The sequence below is a fragment of the Taudactylus pleione genome, unplaced genomic scaffold (genome assembly GCF_031769625.1).
Source record: "Taudactylus pleione unplaced genomic scaffold, aTauple2 ptg000005l, whole genome shotgun sequence".
Classification (NCBI taxonomy): Eukaryota; Metazoa; Chordata; class Amphibia; order Anura; family Myobatrachidae; genus Taudactylus; species Taudactylus pleione.
In genome coordinates, this window is record NW_028284408.1 from 14111265 (window position 1) to 14123324 (window position 12060).

Here is a 12060-nt window from a genome sequence, read left to right on the forward strand (position 1 = left end):
CGGATGCCCAATCATTTGCCATTAGATCTGAGGAATTTCGATAATGCTTATTAAATAGGGGATATAGCAATAGGGCTATTAAAAAAGCGAGATACGAGGCCAATCAGAAGGATAGAAATTTTCTGCTATACTCTAACCGGATCAAAGAGAATGAACCAGAAGTTATTCAGTTTGTGGGGGATTCCTGTATGGAGTGGCAGCACATCCAACAAATAATACAGAAACATTGGTCAGTACTCACGTTGGATGAGGATCTTGCTGAAGCCCTGGGACCTAAAGCCTCAATAAGTTGGAGGCAATCAGCCAATTTAAAAGATAAATTGGTTAGAAGTCATTTCAGAAGTAGAAGAGAGAGAAAAGCAGTGGCTGAAGGATCCTTTCAATGTGGAGGTTGCAAATATTGCAACTATATGGTACGAACAACAGAGTTCAAAGATAAATATAATAAAAAATATAGAATACGAGATTACATCAATTGTAATACTGCTGTGGTAATCTACTGTATCACATGTCCGTGTGAGAAACGATATGTAGGGATGACATCAAGACCCCTGAAACAAAGAGTACTTGAACACGCAGGTAATATCAGGAACTCTGGGTCCGATCTGGCGAAGTTTAAACAATTAACTTCAGTATCAAAACACTTCCATGATCAACATCATAGTGACCCAAGGTATATGAAAGTATTCGGTGTGGAGAGAATACACCTTGGTATTAGAGGTGGGGCTATTACCCAAGAGTTATTGAAAAGAGAAAGCCACTGGATTTTTCTACTGGGTGGCCTGCAACCAACAGGGCTGAATGATAATATCAACTATGGGGTGTTCCTTAAATGAAAATGTTTTAATTAAACTAACATTCTTTATTAATAACAACATATCTGGAATCAATTTTTGCTGTACCATTATGGCACTCTTAATAAATAAACTTTTATGTAATATAGAAAGTTTATTATGAATATATGATGGTATTTACAATTATAGGATTATATTTAATTTTAATAATCTAGGTTTTTGGATTTATTAATTTTATACAATATGTTTTGTCACTATTGGGCAATTTTATTTTTTATTTTTGGGAGGGTTATTATTTCAATATAATTGTATTTAATGATTATATATTATTTTAGGTACTATATTATCACTAATTAATTTTATGGACATGGTCCATAACATATTACATCTTGCTCACAGGATGTAGAATTTATGAGCACATTATAAGTTTCAATCACTGATTATTTTATTAAATTATTTTAGTAAATTATTTCATTATATTATAATGGTGATCATGAGTAGAGGTTATTATGACTAAGTTTCAATTATGTATTGGTATTTTGAGATATTATAGTCATATATTTATTAATAATTAGTAATTGTATTATGCAAGTTATGATCCAGATTTATTAATATTCATATATAAATGTTTAAATCCCAGAGTAAGGTAACATGCAGAATTCAAGGGGTTATTTACTTTCTAATCCTTTGTTCTCATTGCAATTCTGTTAAAGAGAACTCAATAACCTATGGGAATGCTGATAGGAGGCACCCATTGGCTACAATGAGCATCAATCAAAGAGCCTCGTAACGATTGGGAGAAGACCAGGATATAGTTTGAGGCAACCCTGGGGTCGGGTTGCTCCTATGACTAAGCCGACGGGCGAAATGCACATTAGGAAATCTATGCACAGACACGCGATGCATAGCGTGCTCTGTGACTTTTAAATTATGTCTCCACACTAACTTGTGAAGTGTGAACATAGTAACGTGATTGCCATGTGTGATGATAGCTGCCGATGTGCTGCATATGCTGCAGGACGCAGAGTTAGGAATTAGTGACTGCTAAACAGAGCAGCACCGGTCCAGGCAGATTAATATTGTCAGTATTAGCGGCAGCAGACTAGCAGTGTGGCCGCACGATACTATGAGGGCAGTGATAGAAGAGTGTATATCTCTTTAATAGTTGCAGAGTTACACTGCCTATGAGAATGTGTGTAGCAGCAATAAATGTGATTTAATAACAGTACGAGGGATAGCAGGAGAGTGTATACCTCCTGGCAACAAAATTGATACAAACATCACACGTGTTGCAATATGAGAGAGAGAATGAGGTTTATACAATCAAAGTGCCCCAGCTCTCCTGTTTCAATATATTAATTTGAGATTATCCAGGTAGATCAATATTGTCAGTATTAGCGGCAGCAGACTAGCAGTGTGGCCGCACTATACTATAAGGGCAGTTATAGAAGAGTGAATATCTCTATAATATTTGCCAATTGTTTGGGCAGAGTTACACTGCCTATGAGAGTGTATCAACAACAAATGTGATTTAATAACAGTACGAGGGATAGCAGGAGAGTGTATACCTCCTGGCAACATAATTGATACAATCATCACACGTGTTGCAATATGAGAGAGGGAATGAGGTTTACATAATCAAAGTGCCCCAGCTCTCCTGTTTCAATATATTAAATTGAGATTATGCAACCATGTGGTTAATGAGACACACTGAGAGCTGTCCGGTGTCAGAGTGGAATCAATAAGCCCTGTAAAGGAAGATTTTCTTACAGGTATATCCTTCGCATTTTGACACTGTAAGTTAAATACTGTGGATATCTCATATCTCATATAGCATAATCCTGACATTGTTCAGTGATACTAAGTACCCGGATGTATATTGAATCATTTGCACTTAGTAGAAGGGAGTTCAAGTATCAAGTATATATAGTAACATTGGTAAAAAATTATTTATGAGACCGTACATAATAGTGTGGCTCATATTTGATTTACATCTTGGGCTCTGTGCAATTCATTTAAATAATATCATCATAGTATAACTATCTTAGTGGACAGAGTACTGACTGACGAACACAATATGGTAAATAGTGACACTCAATGATCTATAACCTTAAAACGATCTAATTAAAGTTAGTTACAGTGGAGACTAATGGTTTTAATTTAATTAATAAAATAATAAATGAACAACAATTATTATATTAAGCTATTTTATTTATACTTTCATTTTTTACATATTTCGCCTATTCATTTTATAAGGATACAATAAAAGTTATATTTAAAAAAAAAATTCTGACAGGTCACCAACAATCACTGTTTAATTCAGATTACTCGCCCCACTATAAGAATACTTTGCTTTCTCATGTTTTTCCATTACAAGAACACTTGTAGCATTTTACCATTTAACTACAGTACATGCCAACACCCCCTGCTTAGAGATGTCTCTTGTTACAAGTTCTAAGTATCTAAAATTTTCTCTAAATATATTATAATAAAATATAATAAAAACATCAAGCAATAATAACAACACCAAACATCATTAATCATCACATTTCAGTTCTCATTTTTAATGAATGCACTCAGTTCTTGTGATGTAAGTGCTTTAGTGAGTATGTCGGCGTATTCTGTACACTCATTATATAGTTCACTGTAATTAACTCATTCGACAAGTTCTCTAACTGATGTTTGATAGCAATTTGCTTTGATCTGCCATGGTATTTCGTAGTAGCAGACAAGTCTATAGCACCTTTATTGTTGCATAGGATGTTGAGAGCTTCTTTAGGGTTTAAAACTTTTAGTTCAGTTAAAGTACTTTTAATCCAAAGTGTGTCTTTTGCTGCATCAGTCAAAGTCTCTGCTTCTCTTAAAGATAAAGCAACTATTGGTTGTTTATTACTTGACCAGCTTATCGCCGCAACTGCTAATTCAATTAGATAGCCAGTATAAACAAGCTAAAATGTGGGATAATTTGTTGGTCAGTGGAGACAAAATGGAGATTTTGTTCCCAATTCAAAAATTTTTACGCATTATGCAAACCTAATACTGCCCATCCTCAGCAAACACTATCCCAACATTGAAGTATGGGGATGGAACCAAGTCAATATCTCAAAAGAGATGAGAAAGCAGAATGTCCTTTGTAGGCGCACAAATACAAATGAAAAATAATAAAATATAACCTTTATTGGTATATATTAAAACCTGGTTTTGTGAAATATAATTAAAATAATATACACTTCTTTGATAAATTTGGCCAAAAACAGATAATAACCAATTATATATGTTGTACCATGATGGGCATCATATACCAACTTGAATGCCCATGTGGGAAAATCTATGTGGGGAAGACGATTAGGCCAATGAAGGTAAGAATATTGGAACATGTGAACAGTATTCGCAATGCCAGTAAAGATGCAGCTAAATTTAAAACACTTACACCTGTGGCTAATTACTTCCTACGGCATCATGGTAGTAATCCTTTGGGATTAAAGGCTTTTGGGATGCAACATATACAGACAGGAATTAGAGGTGGAGATGTGGACAAGGAATTGTTAAAGGCAGAAACTAGGATGATATTCCTAATGGACTGCATGTCCCCGAAGGGCTTGAACGAATATAATAGCTATTCACCTTTTTTATAATTTTCATGGATTTTATTGGACATTTATTACTGGACTAAATTGCTATCTATAACTAGATTGATATTATGAATGTTCATCTACATCTACTCTATATATATTAATTTTATTTAATCATATCCCATATGAATTAAAGAATATTATTTACTTACCTTCTCCTCTCATTTTTCTACCGTTTCTGTTTATCAATAATGAGATGCTCTAAGAACATCCAGGAGCGTCAGTGGAGTATGATACTCAGAAGAAATGAATAACTATATTAAGAACATAATGTAATAAACATACTCATGTAAGAGAATAACATTGAGTATTTGAGGAGATTAAGTTAAGATAACAGCATCATAATCTATTAAGCTATGGTATGTTATTGCAATTTTGTTTCTATGTAACTTTTAAGGTGTGATATATAGAGATTAGGCAATTTTAGAGATATATGTTTATATTTTATTTTTTATTTTATTTTATTGGTAAGTTGATTTATCCTATTGTATTTCACATAATTTGTTTGATTCACTTAGTTTTATTATTTTATATTTTGGCACTTTATAATAAAATATTAATTATCAATTAATTCAATATTTACTATTTTTATGTTTTCACCTATGGCACTAAATGGTAACATCATTATATTAGACTTATATATAGATATTATCATTTCATATTATAAATTAAAAAAAAATTTGTATCACATTATCACAGCACCTTATTAACTTTATTATTTTATTTTATTTTAAATAAATATATTCCATATATAGGAATAATTATTGTTAACATTACACTAATTCATATTTATTTGATATATCAAATCACGATTTAATTATGATGCACACACAGCACATTATAAGTATATGTATACGAATTGATTTATATATATATATATATGGGATGTTTCGAATTCATATGGAATATATAGGGATAATTAGGAGCACATTTAATATTATTTTGATGTAGAAAACATGCCCGGTTAACATCGGTAAATTGAAGTAGATGATGATTCTTTGAATAAATGTGTATATGATTCAAGCGCACGTATAATTTGGAAGATTGATCAAATTTGTTATGAGAGATAGCTTAAGTCCGGAGTAGTTATGTCCAGATTCTATACTATGGGGATGTTCCTATTGAAACTGGAGGCAGATGACTCTGAGATTGGATTTGATTGGATGCTAGTATCTTCTTAACCCGGGCAAACAGCACACTCGGGTTTGCCTTGATAAAGCCTATTGTGAAACGTACGTCGGCGTTGTCAGACGCTGACCGCTGATGCTTGTGCTAATTAATATGAATCACTAGTAGTCTATATGACCGTAGCCTGAATTTTATTCACCGAATGTGTTGTGGTTTACTTAAGAATAGACATTGATATATAGTTACCGTTGGCACTTCATCGTGCTATCCATTTGATGCTCCACTAACAGTACACACTGCTTTATGATTACTATTGGACAAACCCTTGTATAGAATATTTAACGACCAGCTGGAGATCCGTCGTTTTATATGTGAACATCACGTTAATTGAACCTCATATTGTTATACCAGATATAAATGTATTTAATATATGTGTCGTGAATTATCTGGTAACTGCACGCTGTCAGATGATTACTCCCAGATATTCTCTTGTGCTATTCATTTAAAAATATGTCCATCTGGGACTACATGCAGCTTTATGATTATTACTAGCTATCTCCAATGTATCACATGGTGTATAAACCAGGTGGAGATCTAGTGCAGGTCACAATATAACTGAATGTTGCGACATAATTACTAGACCTGTTAAAGGTTCAGAGGAGATGTGTGACCACATGCTAATTTTATAAGCATAAAGATTAGCATCTTACCGTTACACCTGCAATGAGTAGTTGAGAAGCATGATATATTTATAATAGAGGAGTTTAGGTTTTAACGGAGAATACCAGTTAACCATGAAGTATACAGTATGACCAATACTTACCCTGACCGGTTATCTTATACTCTCAGAAATTCTATATAATACCCTGATACGACCATCTTGATTTCAAAGCAGCTTATTAGAGTTTTTACATTATAGGAGCTTATCACATGTAAATATACGTGCATACCATGATGCGCACGATATTACCATGATTTATGGGGGTGAACTAAAGTGAATCGACAGCTTATTAGTGCATATATCAATTACATTCTAAGGCAGTGTGTACTAGTATAGTTAAGAAGGAGTAGAATATTACACGCAGTGACAATAATAAGTATTTAATGATGCTTAACCGCAACACATAGGAATATGGTTACCATTATGTGTCTTATATTGGAATAAGGAATTTATGTATTATATTAATTTAATATATGGTCGTGCCAATTGAGCTGGTATAATTACTTAATCTATACCTAGTTACATATATCCAACTATTATACATACTGTGGTATGTTTCAGAATACATAAGAAACATAAGACACACAGAGTAACGACTGTTTAATGTGAAGGCTCATAAGGTCCGTGATTCACTACTAAATAAAAGAGACATAGATTCTCTAACACCAAATAATAATATAAAAGTAGCATTCAGCGAGTCAAGTGTCTTGATATTTTAATTTCACCTTCTATCTTTGTTCACTATCTCTTCTATCTATATTATTTTAATTATATTTCACAAAACCAGGTTTTAATATATACCAATAAAGGTTATATTTTATTATTTTTCATTTGTATTTGTGCGCCTACAAAGGACATTCTGCTTTCTCATCTCTTTTGAGATATTGACTTGGTTCTATTGGTTTGTGTCCCAGGCAGCACCCCCAGACTATTAAAATGTGCTTGAATTAGTCGATTGGGGTTCCATAATAAAAGTTAGTGCAGTGGTTCCCTTCCCCTTTTCCCATTATAATTGAAAGTATGGGGATGGGCATGCTTTTCCTCAGCATGGACTGAGCATATTATCAAAATTGAAGGTTGAAGGGCCAAAGGATGGTGCAAAATGCAGGGAGATACTGCAAAACAACCTGCTTCTGTCTTCTAGCAAACTACAGTAAGACTTGGGAGAAAGTTCACCTTTCAGCAGGACAATGATCCCAAGCACAAGGCAAAAGCAGCACTGGCATGGTTGGGAAACATACATGTGAATGTTCTACAATGACCAAGTCAAAGTCCAGATCGCAGTCCAATTGAGAATCTGTGGAACTATTTGAAAATTGCAGTCTAACCAATCTGAGCAACCTGGAGCAAATCTGCAAGGAAGAATATCACGCCCAAACGTTCTGCAAACATGGTTGAAACTTTCTCCAACAGACTTAAAGATGTTAGTGTACCAAAATTTAGATCTACCAAATACTAGTCTGCATTGTTGGATCACTTATGGAAGCAGCATTTATCGTTTTTTAATAAAAAACCAAAAATCTGCAGAAAAATAATACATTATAGGGATGATTCTGAGTTGGACACAGAGGCAGCCACATCTGCATTTATATGCTAATACCGCTACTGTACAAAGCCCTTCACTAGTGTGAATCTGGGCATCAGAATGTGCAAAGACTGATACACCCACTGTCAGCGTCTGTAGATGATGAAATACCTCTTGGTGTTTCTATAGATGCACCATTGGTTGCACCATCAGTTGCAGGATCAACTTGCATTTCACCATCTGAGTATGACCTCCTATCTGACCGTTTCAACATTTTTGTACACAGCTGCTTTTGGCGACACTCCCATAAGACGCAACATCTCTGTGCGTCTTTTTAGCCACCCCGCTGTTACCTCCCAGTCACCATCCAGGAATACCCCTTACATTTCTGCAACTGAGCATCTAAATTTGATCTGAGACTCTGTACGGACAAAACAAGACACATATGTAGAAGAAAAAACATTGGCCCTGATTCAGCAAGGATCGTAGTTACTAATACACAAGCAATCGGGCGATTGTTGCGATCTGCACATGCATTGCAGTGCGCGTGCGCGAACTAGCCACTGCGACTACACAGTGACTATGCAGACCATCGCAGAGTAATGGATACAAAGCACAGTTTGTGGGTGGTGACGAGGGGGGTGGTCTGGGAAACGCAGGCGTGCCAGGGCGTCTGAACACCGTTGCAGGGGCATGCATAAATTATCCACTGTGATGCCATATGCAGCTTGAAAACTCATAGCGTGCGATGAAGCTAGCAATTCTTGAGTAAGGTCAGACCTTGTGCAAGTGTGCGTCAGGCTGTGATGGTACTCGATTGTACCGATGGTTTTGCAGTCTTGCTAAACACTATGGATGTGTTTTAGGTAAGTTGGGCGTCCCTGTGTAGTGCTGCGATGGCATAGTGATCACAATGGATTAGCATACTATAGCAGTTGAACTGCGTGCATAATCGCTATTGCATTCGCAGTTGCGATCCGTAATGAATCAGGCCCATTGTCCGTTGTCAGGAACCGCAGCAAGTATCCCTGACTGTGGGTGCAACTCTGCTATAGACAGAGTGTCGGAATTTGATTGAATACTTTGTTAATTTTACTGATGGTACATGCTCAGAAAGGGGCCACCGGTCCCCTATCTCTATAAGAATTGCACAGGCTCGGTGTCACAGACGACCACACAATTCACTATGAGGTCCCCTGCTTCTAGCAATTAACGCAGTCATGGCGTAGCCTCTATCCCAAAAAGGGACCACCGGTCCCCTACCTCTAAAACAATTGTGCAGGCTCGGTGTAACAGATGACCACACAGTTCGCTGAGACTCCCCAATACTTCTAGCAATTACTAATAGATAAAGTGTAGCCCTGGCTGTCGAATAATCACTTCAAAAACTGGGTTTTGGTGCATACAGATGCTCCCAGTTACATTGTGGCTGATCACGCCACAAACGTGCCATGCAATTCGCTGTGGCTGCATACGCTACGGTACGCTATGGCGCGCACTGTGATCGCACCATGCATTCCTATGGAGGCACTGGGTGCGATCACAGTGCGTGTATGCGCTCGCGGGTGCAAATCTCGCGCCATGCTTGCTGTGATTTGCCGCGCTGGTGGCAAGGATGTAGCTTGGCATATCTGTATATGAAATAAACTATGTAGCAAATAGGCCCAGAAGTAATAACCAGACATTAGATTTCATGAACTTTGTATGATAAAGCAACTGCATTCTATGCCCTATGGATAACCCAGGTCTGTGGTTACTTAAGGTTACTTTCGCGGTTCTCAACATTGAAGTCAATGGTGGGACCCGTTCATTGGCTGAGAGGTGGAAGGCTTGCCTCTCTCAGCCAATGAAAGCTCTGCACTAGGATCTGTATACTGAAATCCTGCGGCAGATCGCTTATTCAGGTAGTATTGTCCTTAGTGGACAGTACTAAGTTCACGATTTTTTGTTTTGCCAAGCCCGTGGATGCCTACATGGACAGAAGAGGACATGAACCACGCATAGGAGGAGGTGAGTATGGATTTTTTATTACAGGTACCCTATGGATTATCTACTTGGAGAAGTGGACGTGATGGCTTCAGGGATACATAGCTGAGTATGTGAGATAATGAGTGTGAGTGTACATGTGTGTGTGCATGTATGTGTTATTAAACTTGTACTGTCACGGTGTGTGTTCTATGGTTTTTTTATATTTATTTTGCTGTGGAACTACAGGTACCAGTGGGCCCATAATGCCCAGCATGCTGGTACTTGTGGTTCTCCAAGTAGCAGCATGCGGGGGAGGCTTGCTGGTACCTGGAGTTCCACAGCAAAATACAATATTATCTTATCTATATTTTTATACCACTCTACACTATCAACCCGGCACCCACCAGCCAGGGGTGCCGGGGATAACCCTGAGCTATCAGCCTAGGCCTGGGGTGCCCTGGAGAGGGGGACCTATTTATTGGGCTGGGGACCCAGTGAAAGGGTTTCCCTGGATATGGCATTACCCCACCCCGCTAGAAACAGTCTGGTGCTGGTTCTGGAATTTACAGGGGAACCCAATGCATTTTTTTTCTAGAACCAGGACCGGCTCAGAGCCTGGGTTGAATACTTGTGCAAGCCGCTGTGTGAAATAATTTTGTTCTTTTTTTTTTAAAGATTGCAACATGTAGCATATAATCAATGTGCATTATGTACAGTATGTACATAACTGATTGTTGCAGTTGCATTGGAGACTGGTATTCTGCCATCTACTTTCAATAAATGAATATAGAAAATATAAGTTTTCCACTTCAATGTGCTTTCTGTAAATTGAGGAAATTACATACTGTAGACATAGATACATGAAATGGTAAAAGCATTGGGTTGCCTCATTTTTGGTTGTTTTCAAATGACCCTTATTGTACTCTCTCAACTTATGTATTCTGTAATTCTAGTCAGACCATAATATTTCGATTCTAGTGAACTGACAGTTAATTAAACAAGGAATAAAGACCCATTTTAGTTTTATTAGGCTTTTTGTTATTAGGCTGCAGTTTACAGCTACACGTGTAATGTAAATGTAATAGCAGCAATTTATGTGACTTCACTCCCTGAGAACCTTTACCAGATTCTATGTTCTGTTAATAAGTATTAATGAGCTTATTGTTTTATAAATCACATAGCCTGGCGAAAGGTGTCTGGATGTTTAGGCTAATGGCTGAGCTCCCACATGCTTTCAACTCCACTCAGCTCATAACTAGCTAACAAGCTACCCACCTCTTATTGCTCATTTTACTGGCACATCCCTGTAATTGGTAACAGATCAGCATTCATTTCAATTAAATACTGCAGTTGCTTTAAAATTCTCAGGCAACAGACCTCCTTGTCCATGTGTTCCATAATGGTACTGGAGTCATCCAGGGCAGACACAGGAAAGTTTAACTGAATCAAACGAATCTCCATGATGTGCAATATCATCGTCTGGAGGGAGAGGCTGAGCTTGAGGAAGCTCCTCAAAGTGACTGTATACACATAGATTCAACTTTTTAAATCCCATGAGAAATGCATAGACCCAGAAAAATACAGAAGTGTCAATGTTTGGAGGGAGCAAGGAAAAAAGAGCGTGTGCGTGCGTGTGCGTGTGTGTTATACAAATAAAATATCTTTTGAACACCACTGACCATATAGCAAATACATTTTTATGCATAAGCATACATTGCAAAGATATAAAATATACAGTAGGTACCAGTAGCATTTTCAAAATCATTTGTATGTGTGCAGATAAAGAAAAGTTTGGAAAAAACTTAGATTAGGCCACAATCGTCTTTAACGTACCAAATCAAATGGAGGTATAAACATACCCAACAACTTTATGGAACAATGTTTTTTTGTTCAAAATAAGTTTACTAGCGTTCCTTCATTTATATGACCAGGAATACCTTCGCACACTCTTGAAAATTCCTCTGAATGTCCAAAGAGAAGATTGGAGCATATGTTGAGACATGATAAACACAACCTCTACATGACTATATACTGTAGATACTATATATTTGTCAGGGAACCTAGATTTTCAGGATTGTATGGAAGCCTATATGTTTACCCACTGATGCAAAATAAAAACAATTGTGAAATCCTAGAAAAAACTACAGTACTTACTTATTGTCAGGACTCAGCCGGGGACCGGCTCTCACCTTCTGTCCCGCCGGCTTCCCCTGACATCCCAGGCAGTCGGGCAGCTGAAGCGGCGGCGGGGGAGAAGCCGAGCATTCTCCCCACATGCAGTGGCTTCCGAGT